At 41.2% G+C, this 22,309-nt stretch overlaps 1 protein-coding gene across 2 annotated transcripts in view; it reads left to right on the top strand.

The window, feature by feature from the left end:
• Nucleotides 1–22,309, top strand: part of LRRC3B (leucine rich repeat containing 3B) — a 49,126-nt gene that overhangs the window by 3,275 nt on the left and 23,542 nt on the right. The gene's annotated exons all lie outside the window — the stretch shown is intronic.

Here is a 22,309-nt window from a genome sequence, read left to right as displayed (position 1 = left end):
GGGATTTGAGACCCGCGGCCCCCGATCCCGTACGGGAGCAACATCAGAAGCAGGGTTGGCAAATGAAGCGCCCCTCCCATCCGTGTGCGTTCCCGGGGTGCCCGGCCGCGGTCCCTGCCGGCCGTGTGCGGGCGGGCTGCCGGAGGGCGCGCTGCTCGGCGAGCGGGCGGCGGCCGGGGCGCCGAGCGGGGCTGCCGGGGAGAGGGGGCAGCGGAGGCGGGGACGGGTGGCAAGACGCCGTGTGTGTCTCCGTAGGATTTTTCCACTTTGAGACCTACCAGGACCAGTTGCTACGGTTCGGGCGGCGGTGGCCGCGATGCGGGGGGAGGGGGAAGAGGGCATCTCCCTCCGAACGCGAGCAACAAATGGCAGCGGCGGGCGGCAGCCGGGCTGCGTGGCAGCGGCGGTGCCTGCTGCGCCCAGGTGAGCTGCGACGCCCCCGCTGCCCGGGCAGGCACCGGGCGGGACCGCAGCGGGTGGCGCTGGAGCGGCCCCGGGGGGGCCGTGGCGGGTGCGGGGTGGCCCCGGCCCGGGACAGCATCGGGGGTTCAGGGGTCCCGCGGCCGCGGGGGCTCCGTGCGACCCGGCGCTCCGAGCGGGGCACGGTCCCGACCTCTGAGCCCGCACAGAAATGTCGTGATCTCTGGCTGCAAGCGGGTACTGGGTGCTGTGTGTCTGTGGGAACCGCGGGCTCTTCTCTCGCCTTTCTGGCAAGCTACACGGTCTGAATTTCCCTCGCCAAAAATTTGGAAAATGCCTCAAATGTGCCAGCGAGAATTCTTCTTTCCTTCTTTGCTTCTGCCTTCAAAATTTAGAAGATTTTAGAGTATTGGGTAGAAAATGTGAAGGTGATTCAGGCTGCAGGTTATCGTCCAATCTTTCTGATTGTCCCTAGACAGCAGAAATGGTGTAATTACAAATGAAAACAGCCAAGCAACTTGAAGAGCATAAATAGACTAACCACCTAAAGAGTCAGAATGAGAACCAGGCAAACAACATTTAATGCTCTCCTCAAATAAGTAATCCTAGAGTTATTTACATAGATATGAAAATGACAGAATAAGCTAAAGCTTTTGAAATTATTGGAATTAATTAAAATATAATAACCATGAGAAAATGTTACAGATTTGGTAAGGAAAGGAAAATAACCCTTCTTCAAGCTGAAAACTCCAACTGAGGTAGCCTTTTCTAAATGCTGAAAAAAACTGTCAAAAATTTCTTCTCATGATAACCTGTCTAATAATTTGTCGGTTTAATTTGGAAAGTGTGCATCACACCCTACTCAAAGAGGTAGCTTGAAGGCTTTGATACAGAGCACCACAGTGTTCATATGGCTTACCTATTGATCTTATTCTTAGTAATTTAATTTAAAAGTATAGGCTTCTAGTTTGGTTTAAAGGGAAAGAAAATGAGCTGTAGAAGGAACTAAATTTGCAAAACCTTTGCTACATTCAGAGTCTAATTTTCTAGTTTAGTTTCTAAGTAGTCAAATAGCTCAGAATTAATTATGACTGTGATTGCAGCAGCCCTTACTTGTGCAAGTTGTCTGGGTGTCTGTGGGATTACCTCTACAGGTAATATTCTAATGACTGAAGGTAGCAGGATCAGGCCCATGGTCAGAGAGCTCCAGCATGCAGCACCATGTAGGATTGTGCCCACTGGTGCTAATGAGACGATTTAGACTTTGGTAGGAGAAGAACGTGAGGTTAAGTCCAGATCTCTTGCATTTATGCAGCTATTGCTGGCTGGGTCACTGAACCCTGATCTTGCCTTCCCCTGAGGTCTGCTGTAAAATTTGCGCTGACTTCAGTCCAACCAAAACGAGCTTCTCCTCCGTGACTGTAGTTTTCAGTTGCCTTAGGGCAGGTTGAAGCTGCTGAGTGTCTTGGAGATCAGGGCCTGAGTGAATGAGGATTTTACCTGCCAACTATCAAGAATCAATGTATTTTGCCTCAAATGTGAGATTATTGGAAGAGAAGTATCATTTAATAGGCATGTAAGTCTATGCTGTGCATCCAGTCCTGAGCTCATAAAGTCCATGCGAGCTTTGCCATATATAAATAGAATAGCAGGACTTAAGGGTACAGGTGTGATTTGTCTTTTCCATGTGCTTTATGGATCCATATTTCAAATCTTTTGGGAGGCAGGAAATTCTTCCTGCTCTCACTAAAACAGTATTAGAGTAAGTAGAGTAACAGAGCAAGTGCATGATATATCAGCTCAAGAAATATCCTCCCAGCAGGAGAGCTGGAATTTATAAAATTCAGCTGTATTCAGAAGTGCTAACTCAAGTGTCCAAAGCCAGAGAAAACATATTGCTTCATTTCAAAAGCACCTTTAGATGTTCAGTTAGATAATAAGGTGCTTCTGAGTCTTGTTTTTAAGGGTATTTTCTGTTACTTCACTAGGAATATTTATGTGAATAACACAAGGGATACATAGCTCACTGGCAGGAAGATTTTAGACTTTTTAATGAAGTGGATGATTTAAACAAGAAGGAATATGCGTAGAAATATTTGTTGTTGCCACTCCAGTTAATCAGAAGATGAACTAAGGAAGGTACTTCCTCTCAGAGTGGAATACTGCATTTGTAATGACTTACAGGATTTGCATGTAACTGCTGTCCTTGTCACCTGCATGCCTGGTCTTTGGATCAGCACCCATTAGAGAATGCAAATTAAATTAGTGTTCTGTGGCTAGTAAAATAGTACCCCTAATTCTGCTTCATTCTGTAAGCTTTGTTCATAAGCTTAGAGAAAACTCTTGTTAAGCAATTTAAAAACTTACAATAATGTTAAACAGAACCTTATTTCAAAATGATGGTATGTTGAGCTAAGAATAAATTATTTCAGGTCATAGAATATGTAGCATTTACCTTGGCTTGTTTGACAAGCCTTTTTAAGTTAATATTTTATTTACTAAAAGTAACCTCCAGAAATGCTATTTTGATAGAGCACTTCAATACTGGTATGAATCAAATGTCAGTATGTCTACAGAAAGTACAAGCAAAAAGGATGTAGGAATTTCTCAGCACCTTCAATAGGTATTTTTAAGGGGATTACAGCCTATGAATCCATGGACGAACAAGGTGTATCTTCTGCTTTTAAATCCGATATGCTGTGGGTGAAGTAGCTTCAAATTTAGAGATGTTTTGGTGGATTTAATCCCTGTTTCTGGTTTCAGTCCAGCTCTTTTCATAAGAAGTTTCTGTGCTTCTGTCATTCTGGCACGGTTTATTAGTCTGGATGTACATCAGACTTGTGGGTGCATCCCAGAGGGAAAAAGAGTGTGATGTGGTATTGGCTTTACTCACTGCTTCATCAGAGCTCATGGTTCAGATAAACAATTGCTGTGGAACTCACTGTGGAGGAGGATGTCATTAGTTCACAGTGCTTTAAGATGCATGATGCTGTTTCGTGGAGATTTCTGTGGGTGACTGGTGTCTGTGTCTGTGCTTGCCACTGCTGCCCTGCACTGCTAATCCCTGTAGGCTCATCAGCACCTGTATCCAACACTGGCTTGCTTTACACACAGAGTTTAAGCTTGGAAAGGCAAATGCAGTGCTAACTGTCACCAAACAAGAAAGTAGCTTTTATTCCTCTCTCCCTGGATATTTAAATGCTCCATTGACTTACCTTCAGCAAGCAGACCTTTTTCAAAAAAACCTGGCGTATTTCTGACTTACTTCCACAATGGACATGGGGAAGCCCTTTTACCATAAGGATCATCCCTGCTCCTGAGTTCTGTTTTCCATCAGCAAGGAAAAGGCAGTGGTTGCTGAATTAAAATGGTGTTTCTTTCTCTGGAGGGTATGAACTTCTGTAGGGATGAAAAAAAGAGAGGTAGACCAAATGGGAACGGATGAAGAAAGTCAGATGCCCTCGAAACAGGGAAGAAGTAGATGACAACGGGGAGGAAGTAGTGGCTGATCTGAGTAGTTTGACTCTTTAAGTTGAGGCGGTCCAGGCTGTACCATAGCACTCTGGCTTGACTCTGTGCTGTGCCATGGAGTTGTCATGCACCTCCTGAAAAGATGTGTTGGTTGATTTCAGTGGGACTAGAAACCTTGCTGAGGAATTGAATTTGGTTTTCTGTATTTCAGTTCCACTGACAGAAAGGAGATAAAAATGCCTCTTGAGGAAATAGGACTGGTAAAAAGTCTTTTCAGAGATACATTGAGCTGGATAATTGGACTTTTTACTTAAACAGAGATGAAAATTAGCACTACAGATCTTGATGTACTTGATTAAAGTTTACCTCTGCTTTTCAACTAGCTAGTGTGTTTTAAATGAATTTGCCACTTCATTAATAGCAGTTTCATAAAGCTGCTAACTTATCCTTTGAGAAGAAGAAAAAAAGTTAACCTCTGCTTGCCAAATAGTGCTGTAAAGATGTGCTAATAAGAAAAAATGAAAAGCGATAGAAGTGAGTGACAATACATAAATGGGATGCTACTCTGGCTTGGAAGCAGGAAAGCAAATGGACACTATTTAATTATTTAAGGAACAATAAATGAAAAGTCTGGTTCTCAAGTGACAGTAAAAGGAGAGACAAACAGAATTTTAAAAGGTTAAGAAAGGGAAACAATGCATAAAGAAAGTAGAAGGTGGGCAGGAAGGGACCAAAGGGTCAGGGCATGGACTTAAGGTTTCTTTGTAGTTTTCAGCTGGAAAATATTACCTGTATATTGTGATGCTTGCATAACAGCCAGTATTTTACTCAAATTGTGGAAGTTTGGTGTACAGTGTTCTCCTGGGGGATCACTTCACATTCCCACTTCATCCTCTGGATGCACAACTTCAGTTAAGAGGGCATGTGCTTTTAGAGATGGCATGTCTTAGGTGTAGAGCTCTCTTAAGAGGTTCACTTTGTGGTTGTTGTTAGTGCTAAATGGTGCTATCATTTACTTCTGGCAAAGTTGCTTCCTCCATCAAACAACACTGTTGGTTTTAAATGGAGTGTTTTTTGCAGTTCACCAAAACTGGGTTACACACTTCTGCAAGTGTACTCACTGAAGATACGTTGTATGTCACGATCATGAGTATTCAGCATTTCATTACAAATGTTTGTATTCAGAGTTAGTGGGACGTATGAAAAGCATATGAAGGCTGTTTCCCTCGTGTAGATTACAAATGTGTATTGTTTTGGTGGAATTTGCATCATTCAAAATATTCTTGTAATACTTAGTGTACATTATTATGTGCTTGTGAATAATTTGTGGCAAAAGGAGCCTTTGGACGTGAAAATAAATCCATGGTGCTTGCCATTGTAAAGGCATTGTAATTAAAAGAAAAGGAAAAGAACCGTGTCAACCGTGTTGAGTTCCTGCAAGTACTCCCCTGCCTTTAAAAGCAGAGACAAATATTTCTTCCTCTTTAAAGAGGAACTGCAACAAACATTTTGTGGGAAATTGCTTGTTAGGTAGTATATGGTTAAGCAAGCAGTGGTGGTTATATATCTTAGTAGTGAAACTTCATCTTATCAGCATTAAAACCAAAATAAATTTAAGTTATTGGTGTTTTAGTTCTTGACTTTTTAACCTGTTTCTATTCTGTGTTTGGAAGTGAAAATAGACACAATCTCTTTAGACTTCCATTTCAAATATTTTTATTTTTAGTTCTTCACATAGCAGTGTTTGTATATTGTTTTCAATACACTCTTTTCTTAAAAAAAAATGAAAAGAAAAAGCAAAAACCCCAGAAAACGTTTCCTTACACTTCTAAAAACACTTCTATAATGCTGTTTTTCACTCTGAAGATTTATTCTGAAGATTTATTTGGAAATGTTGATGTTCTGTTATACATACCTCCATCTAGGCAGAAAACGGGTATTTGCCAGGAACAAAAATTGTAGAATCAATATGTGCAAATATAGGAGTTGCAGGAGAGGGAAGGTCCTTAATGGCAGGAGAATGTTCACAAGACTGGAAATCAGTAAATCTAGGGGCTAGTCCTTATAGTAAATCTTGCTGGAGCTGGATTTGGTTTTGTTGTTTGTTTTTTTTTTTTTCCTAGAGGTACTGCAAATGGTCTGTAAAATTTACCTTGATCCCTACATTTTATTAAATGTAATTATTGTTATAAATGTCAAAAGAGTGACCCTTAGGTTTTGGTTTTTTTTTCCTAAAATGAAGTTAACAAGCTAATTCTGCCACTGCAACCTTCAAATAGTGTGATAGTGTTTCTAAACGTCCTTTTTGCCCTTGTTTTTGGCTTTGTTGACACCAAGTCATTGAGATGAGAATTGGTGACTTTTAAACAGTCTATTTTTAACAAAGTTTCTAATAGAGTATTACTGTTCATGAGTATGTGTCAGTCCCAGTCTGCACAAGCACTAAAAGGGAAGGCATGTATCGAGAGGAGATCTGCTTCTAAGTACTCCTTTTCAACTTTGTTGTTTTCTGGATGTGCCTGGTCCTGTTCTCTAGGTGGGAGTACCAATTTTTACTTGGCTGCTGCAAGGACATCTCCTCTTTTTCAAAGCGGAGAGATTCCGAACGGAAATCTTTTTCAAAGGAACGGTCTATATCATGTTATAAAAGGAGATACAAGTGGGAAATTTTGGTTTCTAGGATATTCTAACGTAGAGTGAAATAACTCCTCAAACTTCAGATTACAGTGGTTTTCAGACCTTTAGTTGTTGCTTCTAAGACACTGCATATAACCAAGGCACACAATTCAAGTAGAATAAGAACATCTCAGCATCGACTGAAAAGCAGCACATGAATGATGGCAGGCAATCCAGGAATCCTTTCTTTTCCTGTATGTTTTGAGGCTGCACATGCCATGTCCCTAGTGCACTGGATTTGTGACCCCTTCTTGGTTATGAGCAAGACTGTTGTCATTGAAAGGTTAATAATTTCTGTTCGGAAAATGTATTGGTCATTTCCTCTTTCCAGAGTCTTTCACAGGTTTTGCCCTATGACAGAAAACATTTTATCTGTATTCTGCTCATCGCTTTCATCAATTACTTGGTATGCTTATTGGCATCTCTGATGCATAATGGGCGATAGGAATAATTTCTTGACGGAAGGGGTTATCAAGCATTGGAACAGGTATTTGAGTCACCATCCTTGTAGGTGTTTGGAAGAGGTATAGATAAGGCACTTAGGGACATGGTTTAGTGGTGGACTTGGCAGTGCTGAGTTAACAGTTGGACTCAAAGATCTTTTCTAACCTAAATGATTCTATAAATACTTATTTTGCTAGAGTAGGACTTGACAGGATTTAGACATGCAAGAAACCTAAATCTTTGGCTCAGGAAACAATCCTGATGGATACAAATGGTATTTCAATAACTTTCGATCCAAAAATGTTTCTTGCAAAGCGACAGGACTGTTCTTCTTGCCAGTCATGGCAGGTGCTCCATCTGTGCAAATACCACCTAATTTGAACGAGGCAAGCTTAACTTCTTTTTTTTTCCACTATCTGCCACATCTTTGACAATTTTTTCTCTATTCTATAAACTTAAGTGTGAGGCAGCAGTGTGGAATGAAATGGACAGAAGCCAACCAATTACTTAATTATAGTAGATTTTTTTAACACATTGAAAAACAACAGTCAACCATGCAGTGTCAGTAGCATTGCAACTTCCCTTGGTTGTGAGCAAAAAAGAAAAAAAATTCGTGGATCTGTTAAAAATTGAAATGCATGCTGTTGTATTGTCTAATGCCACCTCAGCCCTTCCCATTGTCGTGCTGTGTGAACAACTACGGACATATCAGCTGTGTGCTGTTCTTTCAGTCTGGTTTGTGCAGCAATAATTGATGTACCCTCTTGTATTCAGGCTTTGTTGTCTGAGAACAGCCCTTCCTCACAAGCTTGCCATAAGGGATATTTACTATTACATCTTTGTCACTGATTTCAGCTCACGTATGTGTATTTATTTTTTCCATGTAAAAAGCTGTCATGCTAGGGATCTTTCTTGAGGTGAAATCTGACCACAGGTCAGATGCAATATAATATATTTTACATTACTTTCAGGATTAGTTTGCATAAAAGTACCATTCCAGTCTGGACTTTCCGTGTGACTGTATCACCACAAACATACTTCTCTAGACCCTGTCCATTCTCCAAAGAACTTCTCTGAGAGAAGCAATCTCTATGCAGTGTCAGCTCCATGCACTGTCATCTTGGTATTTCTTTTCACTGTGGCATGCATGACTTGGCAAGCAATGCTTTGATGCTAAGTAAGTGGATTTAAAAAGCTTATGGACGTTTGAATTAACTGGGAAATCATTAGAAAAACATAAGGTGAGTGAAGTTGCACAGGTCTTTTATTTTCCCCTTGCTATGGGGTTGCAGAGCAAATGTGCTGTGGGGTCCCAAAAGGAGTCTTGTTGACTGGAGTTAGTGTGTCTTGTTTCATTGAAGCAATATTTAATCAGTGAGCTAAGACTGGTAGTTTTAAATTCTGATTCTTGAAGCTGTGGAGTGCAGCTTTGAATACCGAGTAAATGCTTGGGCATCTGCAAAGGGAGACTAAAATATTATATGGTTGGCAGAGCAGTTCTTCCTTAATGTGTAAAGCATTGGTGGGGTAGGGGCTGATTCTGTGACCTCATGTGTTTTTTCATTCACTTGGCTGCTCCAAGTAACCTCCTCCATTTCCTATGCATCCACAGTTTCCTTGAATTATTTATTTAAAGGTATATTGTTGTCTTGCTTCTAAAAGTATGTAAGGGTAAGGGTTTGACTGCTGAATTTAATAAATATCGGTATTGAAGTAGAACTGATATTTTTGTAAATAGAGATGTGATGTGTGCATGAGGAGCTAATGTGACTTTAAAAACATTTGATCTTGGCCGTTCCAACATTGTTTCTGCATTTTAGACCTTTTACCTGCATTTTACTTGCAGGTAAAGGGCACTGACAGGGTAACATTTTATTGACTTTAAATATCACAGGTGACAGAGAAAGAGTGAATTTTTAAGGATCAGCTATCAGGGAAGTGCACTTCAGTATTCCCATCTAGGAAAAAAAAAAAAAAGTTTGTTTTTAATTACAGATACTGAGCGTGTTGTGGCCAGTTGATGCAGAGGTAGCCTGACTGCTGAGGTGGAAAGTTTGTGGTAGTGAAAATTGGAGACTGGTGAGAGGTGGGCTTCTTGCTAACATTAGTATTACTCAGATTCACTGTTTTTATTCATACACCTGACCTAGCAGCATTTGGCATGGAAATGTTGCTCCTGGAAACAGTTTCAATCTGAGAAATTAGCTGTAAACTTTGACCCTTTTCTGGTATAACTTAGACTAGATGGTTTTATTTGACAACTTAATAGTTGTACCTAAGCTGCCTCTAAAAATATTTTGCACTTGAACTTTATTAGTCTTGAATATATTACTTTTTCAAATGAATTTTTATAGTTACTACTAAATAAGGGATGAACCTGGAAAAAGGAAATTAAAAGCAAGTGATCTGTATCTTCACTTCCAAAATGAATGTAATATAAATAATTACATTCTTTTCAACATTTTCACACCAGAATGGGAAAAAAGAAAAAGCCCATCTGTGTAAACCTTCTGAAAGCTGTTTCCTGTGCTGTTGTCCATACTCCTTCAGGTTAGAGAGAAACACTGTATTCCTCAGCTGCTGTAGGGAGAATATGGCTACTGAGTGGTTGTGGCAACAAGCAAAGAAAACGCTGGGCTGAGTGCCAGGTGCCCCACACTGGGTGGCAGTGCCAGTGTTGCAGAGGGACTGGGGCCCCCTGTGAACCTCCTCACCACAAGGACAGGGTGTACCTATGGCCACATCAGACCTTTGGGGTGCACCTCTTTTCCTTAGGGCTCTGTGGGACATTGCAAAGTTCACCTTGCCTCCTTACGCTGTGTTGTAGTTCCCCATAATGGTGAAAACCTTTAATTTTTCAGTAGGGATTTGACCCTTGGTTCATTTGAAGGGCGAATTTGATTTCCTTGCTCCTACAGAAAAAACAAACAAACAAAGCAAAAGCACTGGCCACTGTCAGTACTAATTCATCAGATGTGATGCAGTTGGTGCTCTTCAGCTTGGGTTTGTGTGTCAGGATTTAGGGAAAATGGTATGAGAGGGAAGTGCTGTCTCTAAAGAGCTGGCGGATAAAATACCTGTGTAAGAAGGCTCATCTGAAGAGATGAAGGGCAGAGTAATCAGCACCTGCAGAAACGTTTCCTTTAAGGTTTGTACTTCTGTTGAGAGGTAAAAGATAAAACATGCCACTAATACTACAGCATGTCCTTGCTAAGCCTACGACTGCTTTCTTAGCAGCCCCGAAGGAGGCATTTTGATGGGCCCTGAGAAAAGAAGTGTTTTGGACATGCATAGGTCAAGGGGATTTGTTAAGGCTGAGACATGAACACTGGTGCAAAGGCCAAGTCACGGAGCTCCTAATGTATCCAGTGAGGCATCTCAGACAGGAGCTCAGTCTCTGGGCTCACAGCTGTCAGCATTGATGGGCATCCCTTAAAAGTTTGTTGAAGAGCTGAGCTCTTCTACAAAAGTGGAGTTTCTGTATAGGTGGGTTGGCTGGTCCAGGGTGAAAAAGGAATGATGGCAAGTTTTTAGTACCTGCTGCTGGCAGATTCAGTTACGCCTACTGCACTCTAAAATACCAGTTTGGCTGTTAACATGAATATTGTCAGTGGTGTTTTAAATTGCTGTTGTTTCCATAAGGCCTTCAAGGTTGTGATTGAGGGCTAGAGGAGGAATTTTCCAAAGCCTTGCGAAGCTAAAGGGCTCAATTCCTTTTCCTCAGTGAGTGGCCCGCTGTAGAGGAGAAATGGATAGATGAGATTTCAGTGTTCTCAGCACTGGGTGGAAGGGAGTCCCCATGTCACTTTTGCAATATGGGTTTGCAATATTTTCTAACTTGCCAGGCAATTCTCCTTTGTGTTGTTTTGCTTCTTCGGTAGTTTTAAAATCTTGTTTTAATTTTCCTCTGAACCAAAGTGATGTTTAAAGAACAAAGTCCATGAAAGATGTTGGTACAACAAAGAGAAGAATTCCTGGAAGAGGCTTAGGATGTCTGAAATGGGATGTGAATAGTTCTTTTCCTCTTTCAGGGGAAAATGGTCCTTCTAAATAAGAAGGTAAAGTGTTCCCAGGTGGCAGAAGAGTCTTCAAATTACTTAAGTACAAAATCTCTGTGTTTCCCAATTGAGGGAGGAAAGATGTTTTATTATAACATAGAACTGTAATAAGTTAATAAAAAGTAAATTTTGTGTAATTTTCCTTCTCATTTTGATACTAATGAGAATCTTTACAGTCCCTAAACTTTCTACAGCTTTCTTTTTATCCTGCTGTCTTCCCTTTTCACTGCTGCTGCTCTCAGAAAAAGCTGTTTACCCCTCTCTTCAAGGTATCAGCTACACAGGACTCTTCCAAGGCACCAGCTTGACCCTTTATGTGGGCTAAGGGTAGAATGAAACAGGGCAGCAAAAGTCTTTCAATGCAGGTGCCTGGAGCTGGCCTTCCTATACCCTTGCTGGAGCTGATGGCTGGGTCTGCTGGGGAAGAAGCTGGATTTTTTGAGGAGAGAAAACCATGGGAATGTGCCTAGGTTCAGACCTGAGACTGGGGTTGTACAGAGTTTGTGATTAGACTGGTATTTAGTTTGGAAACATCAGTATTGTGGATTTGTTTTTCTTTTTTTGCTTGAGAATCACTCATATTTAAAGATTTCGGGTAAACACGTGTCTGAGCTTGGTGGAATTGCTTTGATTTACGTGGGTGTTAGGCGTAATAGATTTATGTCCATAATGGGCATTGTGTCTCAATTTTTTTACAGACTTATGCAAAATTATAATGAAAACACCTTGAGAATGGATGTTATTTGTACTGATTTGAACACAGAATATTTCCAGATGGGAAGTGAAGGATTGTTGCTAACTTGCAATATAAAAATACTTGAAATAACTGTGTCTGGGACTTTAGTATTATCTATTGAATTCATATCTAGCTATGTCACCTGACAGGCTACTAAAACAAGATTCTGCTCAAAATGATAGAAGTGACAGTCATACAATGCATTTCATTCCTGCTGAGCCCTGTTAGGTAGTTCGTCTGGGGAGATTTGGATCTTGCTTCAGTCATTCAAGGGCAGTCCTTTGGAAGGGATTTGCAGAATACGTAATTGTGCCCATAAATCTCTCGCTCCCCCCTGAAAATAGGGTAGAATTTCTGTTTTAACCCTTCTGTGTTGAGGAAGCAGCATTTTTCTTTTTAATATTTTTTGTCTTTTCCCCTCCTTTTTAAAGTCCGGCAGTTGCGGTGAATTCCCTCTTCCACTGGCCACGCTTTCCTTCCTCTGTGGTGTTGTTACATGGAATTGCTTCTGTGTTCTGTCAGTGTCTGACCCCTTCCAGCTGGCAGCAGATCGAAGAAATCGCATGTAGGGGAACCCAAACTCTGCCCTGAGCTACGCTTGTGAAAACCTGTGGCATTACACGGTTGGCTTGGAAAGGCTTAAGGAATCCCATGAGATCCACTCCGCTGAAAGTCGCTCTGTAAATGTTAGACAGGCCTGTTGTTTTTGTTCTAGTACATTTTACTTTAAAGCTGCACCTGAGCTGCAGTAGACAATACTGTTTCATAACATTGAAAAAGAGGGACAGATGTGGAGTGTGAGATGTGCTGAGCTGTCAGTGGAGTTTGTCACTGAAACTGTCCTAGCTGGGCACCACGGCAGTGCCTGTGCTGTGAGAAGGACGTGCTCAGTGGGGTTCTGCTTCCTGGCAGTGTTCAGGCCACTGGGGACCATACAACCATCCCCCTCAACAGCCTGATCTCCGCTGGGAAAGAACCAGGGCCACCTGCTCGCAGGGTTGGCAACAGTGCTGCCCAGCACCCTGAGGCATCTTGGTGGACCCTGACCTTGCACAAGAGTGAGTCCTAGGCAGCAGAGGATGTTTCTTCTGGGCTGAGAAAACTGTGTTTAGGTCTGACATGTTCCTAGCATCATCCAGTACGGAGAAGGCCAAGGGGTGAGGAACCCCTTTGGTCTTCAGGCTGTGGGGAAGCTCTGGGGACTGGCCCATGGTGGAGCAGCTGAATGCCCTGTGACTGTGAACCACAGTGTATGCTGGTGCATGGATGGGCCCATATGATCCTTTTGCTTCACCTTTAGTGCAGAACCACAGGAAATAATGTTCAGGCAGATACTGTACTGACACAACGTCTTTGACTCATGCTGATCTTCACCAGTGAGGAGGATACTTCATGCACAAATAAACAAAGAGCTTGAATAGTTTTCTAATTCTTCTTTTTAAAAGTATTGCAGTGATAGATCTGAGCAGATTGAAGTTGCAGTCAAAAAAGCCCTGCCCTGAGTCATTTGCTTTAATTCTTGGTTTCTGTGTCTTAGGATCCTATCAAGACAACGAAACAAATTACGAGATGTGAGGAAGGTAAGCAGAAGTTACAATGACAGGTATTATACACACCTCCAGGACTGTCGTTAGGTATTTTTATCTACTTCTAAATTTTGGAAAATTTTCGAAAATAAGAGTTCTATGTATTTTTTTTCCAGAGTGAATGGAAATTTTGCCATTGGTCAATATAGAAAGGAAGTCGGAAATATCAGAATTACATGTGAATTATTTATGTATCCAATTTGCTGTTGTGAATGGAGGAATTTAAGGAAAGAATCTCAAATGCTGTTAATTACTGTGGATTTTATTTCACTGATTTTGGTCGTAGCTGCAGGCAATGTAGCCTCTGGAGGTGACCTGGGTGCCGTACAGTTTAAGGGCACTTCTGGAAGGGCAAAGGGAATGTGTAAAGTGTTCATTGCTGGCTAGTCAGGTGACATCTGCATGTTTTATCATGTTAGCAGAGAAAAGTGATGTCTTTCCTTCAAGTCCTGAAGGATTAACAGCTTTATTTACATTTCTTCTGGTTATGTCCAGAACAGAAAAAAGAATAGGAAAAAAGTTGCAATTCTGTAGTACAACATCTTCACATTTTTATTCTGTGCTTCCTATATTCAAGGGATTTCCTAGCAAGAATAGAAACATCTGCAATAGCAGCTCCTATTTATGTTAATCTTTTCCAATCAGCATGCAGCCTGAAATAATTACAATAAATGCACTGTCTGCTCCAAACACTCACAACTTCCATTTATTTCAGGCTTCTTTGCTTCGCAAGTCTGAGAACATAATCCTTCATTCTGCTCTGCTTCATCTCCTTTGCTTGAATTTATCCAGCAGTATCTTTTGCGAGCTTCATTAACAATGGTCATGCCATGATAAATTACATAAATTGAGACGTTTTTAATTAAATAAGTTAACAAAACAGCCCCACAAAGCATATTAAATTTAATTAGGTAACATTTTCCTGTAATAAGCTTGCACATGAGGTGTGTAATGAGGTAGGCCAGAGTAAAATCTGTAGTCTGAAGGTTTTTAGATTTCAGAGCTGCAGAAATAGTTTCTCTTTAAAAAAGGTATTTTTAAAAGATCATGTGCTAAAGGTACCTTGTTGTGCAAAGGATTATGCAAACTTGGCAGAAAAACAATAGTTACTGACAAAGACATGACTAAGAGTATGTTTGAACAGAAGAAGACATATCTTCCAGTCGTTCCCCCCCTGCTTCTGCCGGAGCTGCTCCCCAAGTCAGTGTCATTTTCTCTGATTTGGCAGGGGTGCTTTGGCTCAGTTTCGGTGTGTTTTTGGTTCTGGGCAGAACTGAGAGTTGTTTTTGGTCAAATTGGCTGATGTATGTAGTAAAAAGAGCACATTCAGAGCAGAGGCTCCTTGCTGGTGCTGTGTGCGTTTAGCTGGGCTGCTTGCCCAGGTATGTGGGAAGGAAAAGTAAGATCAGCCTTGGCTCACGTGTGGAGTGCTATGGAGCGATTTCTCAGGTGTCCTCTGCAGCTAACAGCATCTATCTTTGCTTTTTCTTTCCTGAGCTTGTATCCAAAAATATTAAGATTGTTATCCCTGCCTCCTACCCTCTTACACAGTCCAGCCAGGCTGTTTTCGCTTGGACAATGCTGCCGTCTAAGGAACTTGGTTCAAAAATAAGAACTTTGCTTTTCATTTATGTCCAGGACAGCTTCAGGACAGTAAAAGGTACTCTGATTTTTGATGGTGAGACCACAAAACAATTAAACAAAAAACAGTGGGATAGGACACAGAAAGGAAATCTTTAAATTGTGAATATTGATTTGCATTTGTCCCACACTCTCTGCAGTAACAGAGAGCAGTGCAAAGGGAGTATGCTGGTACGTCACATTTACTCTTTTGGTTTGATGATGCATAAAGTCAGAGTAAGGTTAAGTAACTGTCTTTCACAAGTGTAAATGAGTGTGTATTGAAGGCTGTGAAATCAGTTACCAGTATTTATTATCTCTGTGAAGTATCCTTTTTATATTTTCATTTAGGACTGATTTAGAGAGAAAAGTTTGATGTCAGCAGCATCAGTTTGCAATTTGGGGTGGGTCTCTGGTTTTTGGAGCCTGTTTACGTTGTTTACCATCAAAACTCTGAAACCAGGGAAGAGGACTTTTGGACGTTCTGTGAAAAATACATAGCACTATGTAATCTGATTTGTGCGTGCATGTAATTATTCTACTGTCTGCAAGAGAGATGTAGTATTTAACCAGCTGAGGTCTGTTGTGAAGATGGAATGGCAGCTTACCTGAGCTGGTGTATAACTCCTAACCAGAAAGGTCACCAAGTTGTGAGCAGGTAGATCTCTTACAGTTTTCTGACTCACAGACTACAGTTAATTGTCCACCAGAAGACATTATAAAGCATTTCAGTGGGTGTGTATATCCTATCTCTTGCTGTTCCTGCTGTTTTACAATCAAGAATGAAGTAGCTGTAATTCTAGAGAATGAAGTAGCTGTAGTTCTAGAGAAGGAGGGCATAAAGTTTATGTAGCAGAAGCATATCTATTTTACAGAAAATGTCCCACTTAAATTTTAGGGTTCTACCTGAACAGTTTGAACCGTTGCCAGACAGCACTCCTAGTCTTGTAGGGTATTGCACAGAAATCATGACTGTGCTCCTTCGCAGAATTTGAGATAACTTGTAGCACACGTGGTAGTCTGGTGATAAAGAGGGACACGCAGGTCTGGAGAGCAAAACAAAGTGAAAGGGAAGAGTTAACAAGAACAAAAAGTAGGGGGGAAATTAATGCACAGAAGCGGGGGTGGGAGGGTGGAAATCAGGGAAGGAAATATAGGAATTAAAATACAAAGTGTTGGCTGAGAAAAGCAGCTCACTAGCAGTGGCTCACTAGCGTGAGAACATTGTATGTTCAAGAAGAGAGTCAAGCAGACCTTCCCCGGAGGTTTGTGAATCTTCCAGGTGAAGGACCTTGGGATGAGCAGGAAGACACTTTGCCTCCTAAAGTGTTACAAGTTAGGTAGCTCAGGCAGAGGAATTTTCTGATAATATCTGGAAAAGAAGATATTAGAAATTAAGGTCTTGATGACAGGAGTATGTCAAATTAATGCGTGATGTATTTTTGGAATTGTACAATGTGTCATAAGCCAGTTTTGTTCCAGGGGAAATGTGACATCTTCTCCCTTGTGAGGGAGGTTTCCAAAGGACTGAAAAGCAAGGAAAATGGAAAGCAAAAAGTGAAGTTGTCAGGTGAAGAAGAAAAGCATCGACTGTGCTATTTAAGTTGTTTAAATTGGTATTGATATATCCTGCTCCTCAACCCCTTCTGATAGCTCTGTGTGTTTTGGTTGCTACACCTGTTTTCCATTTTCAGTCTGTTTCAGGACAGTAAATTTTACCTTGACCTGTGAGGCCAGTCATATCCTTTTACATAGCAGTGACTTCCCAGGAAGTAGAAACATAAATCTGTACTGTTGCCATGAAGTACCTGCTGTGCCTCACAGCAGATCTGTTTTTTAACTCACAAGAATGTGTGCAAGAGAATTTTGCTGGGCTGCTGAAAACATTTGAGCTGCAGTTTTACATACTGTATTCTTATTTCTTCTGCTTTCAGGATCTGGACTGTTTAGAAAGGAAATGTAGAGTTAACGTCTGCAATCTGACGTGGTCTTCCTTTGCAGAAAAATACTGTTTCTGGCATTCATGTTGGGAAAAAGAGGCCATCCTTTCCAAGACTTTCAGTATAGGTACCAAAATGTTCAAAGAGCTGACAATTAGTAATTATTATTCATTGGTGCTCCTCTGCTTCTAGTACAGTGAACATATTTTTGAAGTAGAATTAAATCCAAGTCTCTCTGGGGGCTGTTGGTATTTTGCTTATGCTAAATTCAAGCATGCCATGTGCTGTGCACTAGAGGTGGTCAGTGGTGGCTTGACAGAACATAACTGTGTGTGTGGCAGGGGTGCTCTGAGTCACTGCATGGTAGGTGTGATGCAGCCACGGTCTGGTGGGAAGTCAGTCTCTCACAGCCCCTTGTGTTTTCATGAGCAGGAAGGAGACATTCCCAAGCTGCTTTCCATCCTGCCTGCAGGTTAGGCGATCCAGCTCCTGGGGTGGTTATCCTGCATAGCCAATTTTTGCTCCTTCTGCTCGTCACTTATCCCATTGCTTTTTCAACTCCCAGGCTGTAAATACTTAAAATAAGAAACAAGCTAATTACAAGTCATGAAATAGAGATGGAAGCTGAGCTTCCTTAAAAAAATTAGTAAGTGAAGAAGCAGGTTTGGATTAGAGAAGGGATGTAGTCTTTATAATCTCCAAAATTACCTTCCTATTAAGCTGTTGAATCATGTGTTCGGAGGTATCAATATAAAAATTTAGTAGTATTCCATCTTTAGGACATGGCAGCATATGTTGAAAGTTCTTAATTTGGTACTGCCCTGTTTTGATCACTCACCCTCCTAATACATTTTTGGTATTACTTGTCTTGCTGAGGTCCTCACTGTTCTCAGCCACACTTGGAGTGTTCACCCTGCCCAGGTGACACAGTTGGTGTGCAGGATGTTGCAGCATGGCTGGGCTGAGGTGTTAGTGGAAAGAGAACCACCACAGTTTAAACTTGTGAATGGTGCACCTGAGCCAGATGTCACCATGTAGGGAAGTTTCCTGAAGAGCTGAGCTGAAGGCCTTATTCCCAGGCTCCCCTTCTTCCCACTCTCTTTTCCTTCTCTTGGCGAGGGCTAAACTAGCTCAGGCAGTCATGCACTGGATGGGGATAAAGTTCCCTGGAGATGGTAGATATGATCTCTGTAGCATGCAGTAACTAAAGGGAAATTAATGGGATGCAATGCTCAGTGAGATACAGCTGCAGGTGAAGGATTGGGAGGAAAAATCCTCCTGATGTGTACTGCACCCACAGGGATCCTTGGTGCTGCCTTGGAGCAGGGAAGGAGAAGGAGCTGTGGCTGCAGCTCAGTGCAGGTGCTGTGGCTGGTTAAGTGGAGACAGAGCAGAAGAGTTCAGGAGGAGAGCAAGACATCTGAAGATTCATAGGGCTAGCATGATATTTGGGAGTTGCTGTGTGGAATGGTGGCATTTTGTTAATTTATTTTGTAATCTGTGATGACAGTAAGCTGAATATTGAGCAGCTTTAATCTAAGCAACTGTCATTTCATGCTTTGGTGAAGAGGGAGTGGGTGAGTGAGATAGCTGGGGTAAATTGTTAATAGAAGTGAAACCGATATGTGCAGCTTTCTCGGAACCTGCCCACCTCTTTTTTGAGCAGCTGGAGCTGTACTATCTCAGCTTACCATCACTAATCAGGCTATAGACCTCTGGGGACATGCTTTGCTCTCTGTTGCTCTGGTAGAAATCTAGATTTATTACCTAGATTACTTGCATGTAGACCAGCAAAAACACATAAAACAGATTTTAAGCTGTTTTCTCAGTGTGGTTCATAAGACATACTCTCATTTTTTGAGAGCACTATCTTTGTTTAGTCAAAGAAGAAACCACTTGTACTCAAAATGAGAGAGCATTTGCACTACTGCCTTTTTTTTTTTTTTTTTTTTTTTTTTTTTTTTTTTTTTTTTGTGGAAAGTTGTACTGCTTTTAGTAGATTTAAAACTAAGAGAGTTCACTGGAAATTAATTAAAATTATTTGCTTTGTTTAAAAATGATATTTTCCTAGTCCATAGTCTTAATGCCTGCCTGTAAGAACATAGGACACAAACTTGACCAACTTAGCTACAGAAGTGTATGCTGATGTAATTCAATTTCTTCAGCTATTTCAAGCATTTTTCAAGATTTTTCCCCTTCCCTGACCTCCGTGGAGTTTTTCTCTTAAGTATCCCACTGGTGACCTTATATATGCTCTTTAATGCTGTGTTAGGTAGGTGTGTTTATGAGTTGCCATTCTAGACTACTCTCTGCAGAGATGTAATTTAGAACCGGTGTTTCATTCATTACTGTGCTTACCTTGGTCTGAATCTACGATTCTGTCTGTTGCTTAACTTTCAGACTGATGACTCATTCCTTTGCTTCATGGGATTGCTGCATGTGATCTTATCCCACTCTGAGATGAGCTTTGGGAGTGAAGTAACAAGAAATGTTTACAGAATTCCATATAAATCACAGTTCCACAGAGAAACTTACTTTAAGGGTAAAAAAATGGGAAAAAAGTGTTTCCTGTGACTTGGAGATGAATCTATACCTCAGGGACTCTGTGTTTTCTGCCAGGTAGCTAGTGACAGGACCACAGAAGATGGCCTCATTGCACCAGGGGAGGTTTAGACTGGATATTAGGAGAATGTTCTTCACTGAAGTGGTGTTCCAGGCATTGGAACAGGCTGCCAGGGAAGTGGTGGAATCATCATCCCTGGAAGCTTTCAAAAGGTGTGTGGACATGGCACTTGGGGAGATGCTTTAGTGATGAACATGGTTGTGTCCAGGTTAATGGTTGGACTTGATGATCTTAGAGGTCTTTTCCAAGGTCAATGATTCTGTGACTTTAAGTCATTGTAATAATTTATCTGTTTCATATGACTCCCTTGAGTCTCAGTATATGCAAGAAGATGCTCTCTGCCCCTTTCTGACCTTCATGAGAAGAGGTGCAGAAGCAGATTGGTGCTTTCATTCAGGAATGGGGTGTAGCAAAACCACCTGTGGGAATCCATGTAAAAAAAAGAAATCTTAATGGGGTGTCCATTGTATTTGCAGGCGTTTTCCTTAGAAGAGCAATTCCCTGCATGCCGTGTCCCTGCATGACTTAGCAGCATCCTGTAGGTGTGAATTCCTGTCTCTGCAGAGCAGGATATGCAAAAGATGAGGGGATGGGTGGTGGAGGTAGACATGGTGACTAACTCTTTATTCCTGGAAGTGCACCCTCCCTGTGGAGGGCGGCATTAAGAATGTCCCAGATAGGCTTCTCGCACTGCGTCATTGCTGGGGACTAAGCCCTTCTCCCCAAGGACTCTGTACAGAAAGCTCTGCAGGAAGCGGTAGTGTGCCTCCAGATTTAAACATATCAGCACTTGCATAATAGGTTTATTCTTTATTATCCACTTTTTTTTCTCCTGTTCTGTGGCATGGGCTTCAGATACTGCACGTGATGATTTTGCTCCTGCTGCCATGTGGTCCTACCACATGGTGCAGGGAGGATGTTAAGACTTGAATTATTTCATCTCCCAGAATTTGACAGTTTTACATTGCCACTTCACTTTGTTTTCTTCCTAGTATCTCTTCTGGTAATTTTATTTTCTTTTTAAAGAATCAAACATTAAGGCTAGTGATTGTTACCACAAAACTGGTTGTTCTTGTTTCCAACTAAAAGATAATTAGTGAACTGCAGCTGAAAGTATTACCAGGGTGTAATTTTGCCTTTTTGGGGAGGCGGGGGGAATTTGCTTACATCAATCTTTCTGCTTTGCTAGGTCTGTGAAGACCACAAGGCTTCACTTCTCCAGGTGATTCTAACTTGTTCATGCTGATTGTGAATGGTGAGGGGAAATTTTCAATAAAGACTTGTCATGAAATTTGCCGAGTGAGTACCTTTATGCTCAAGGTAAATAAATAATCTCTTTCTGTATTTAGGTACAAGTCTCAGCCAGCTCCCTTTTGATGGTATCCTTTAGAACTAACCTGGGTTATTGTACATGCAGAGTGCAAACTGTGAAATGTTTTTGTGGTTCTCTGTTTGTAAGGGGTGTCATGGTAGCTAAAGGCAGCGTAGAGTTTACACTTGGCATGTTCAACTTGTCTTCCAAATGCTGTGTTCATACCCCTTTGCTGGGACCTGTTTTCACCTGGTCAATGTTTCTTGTGGCCATTTGGAGAGTCTGCATGCCCACAGTCCTCAAGGTCTTTCTTCAGCCTGGCTGGAGACCATATTTGCACAAGTTAGTATCTAGCTGATAAGGGTAAAAATGGAGATTTCTCTAAAGTCTGTGTGTATTAGGTTCCTAACAAGAGCACAGGAAAACACGAAAGAGGAGCGTGGACTAATTCTGTTTAACAGCTTGTGCAAAATATATGTAGGAGTGTAAAGAAGAAACTGTCACTACTGAATCTCAGTAGAAGTAAATGTAAGAAAAATGTTTAGAATTTAGTGAGGAAGGAGAAAATGATGTGCACAGATACAATGTGAAGCATCAAGTTCTTGTTCAGAAAGGAAAGCTATTTGAAGGCCGTTTGGGAAATTTGGGTAGTTTTCAGTGGGCATATTCTTGTTCATTGGTATCTTGCTACCAATTAACAAGTCTCTAAGTTTTTGGTGCGTGTCATAGTTTTACCACATACCACTGCAGCTTGCTGACTAAGGCTAGTGAAATTTGTTTTTACTGAGGATGGGTATCCTCATAGGACATGCATGAAGAGGTTGGCTGATTTATTCTTCACCTTTTGGGAGAGCTAAAATTTTCATTACAAACAACTTGCAAAAAAGCAAAGAGCACTTTGTTGATAGTGTTAGGTGAATACAAATTTCCTCTGTGATTTTTATGAAGGAAACAGAAAAAAAAAGTGCAGCAGTTTACTCCACGTATTTGGCTTCTATCAATATAGAAAAATATTTGTGCAAATGAATATGACTTCTGTTTGGTGTTGTAAGGGAAAATATGTTTACACTTCGCTTCTTCTCTTTGCCATACTGCTCAGTCTTGCTTACTTTATGTAGCCATGCTTGAATATACCATATTAATTGGTATTTTAATGAATTATCTGGGCATTTGAATTTCCTCTGCATGGTCCTTTTCCACCATAAGAAAAGCTGTGAGCAGTTGTTTTCATTTCATTCAGAAATTAATGACTGAGAGTAAGTATGTGGTGGGCTCCCTTTTTTAGACTTAGTATCTAAGGAAGTTTCTCTTCAGTGTAAAACAGGTGTAGAAATTAAATTTGTCTTGAAGTGTAAAGCCAGATTGTTCAGGGCATTTAAAAGGGATTTGTCTGGTATCAGTGCTATCACTACTATGAATTTCA

Source organism: Prinia subflava, chromosome 1, assembly GCF_021018805.1.
Source record: "Prinia subflava isolate CZ2003 ecotype Zambia chromosome 1, Cam_Psub_1.2, whole genome shotgun sequence".
Lineage (NCBI taxonomy): Eukaryota > Metazoa > Chordata > Aves > Passeriformes > Cisticolidae > Prinia > Prinia subflava.
The sequence above is the reverse complement of the archived record's forward strand: the minus strand, read 5'-3'. Positions and strand labels throughout refer to the sequence as shown.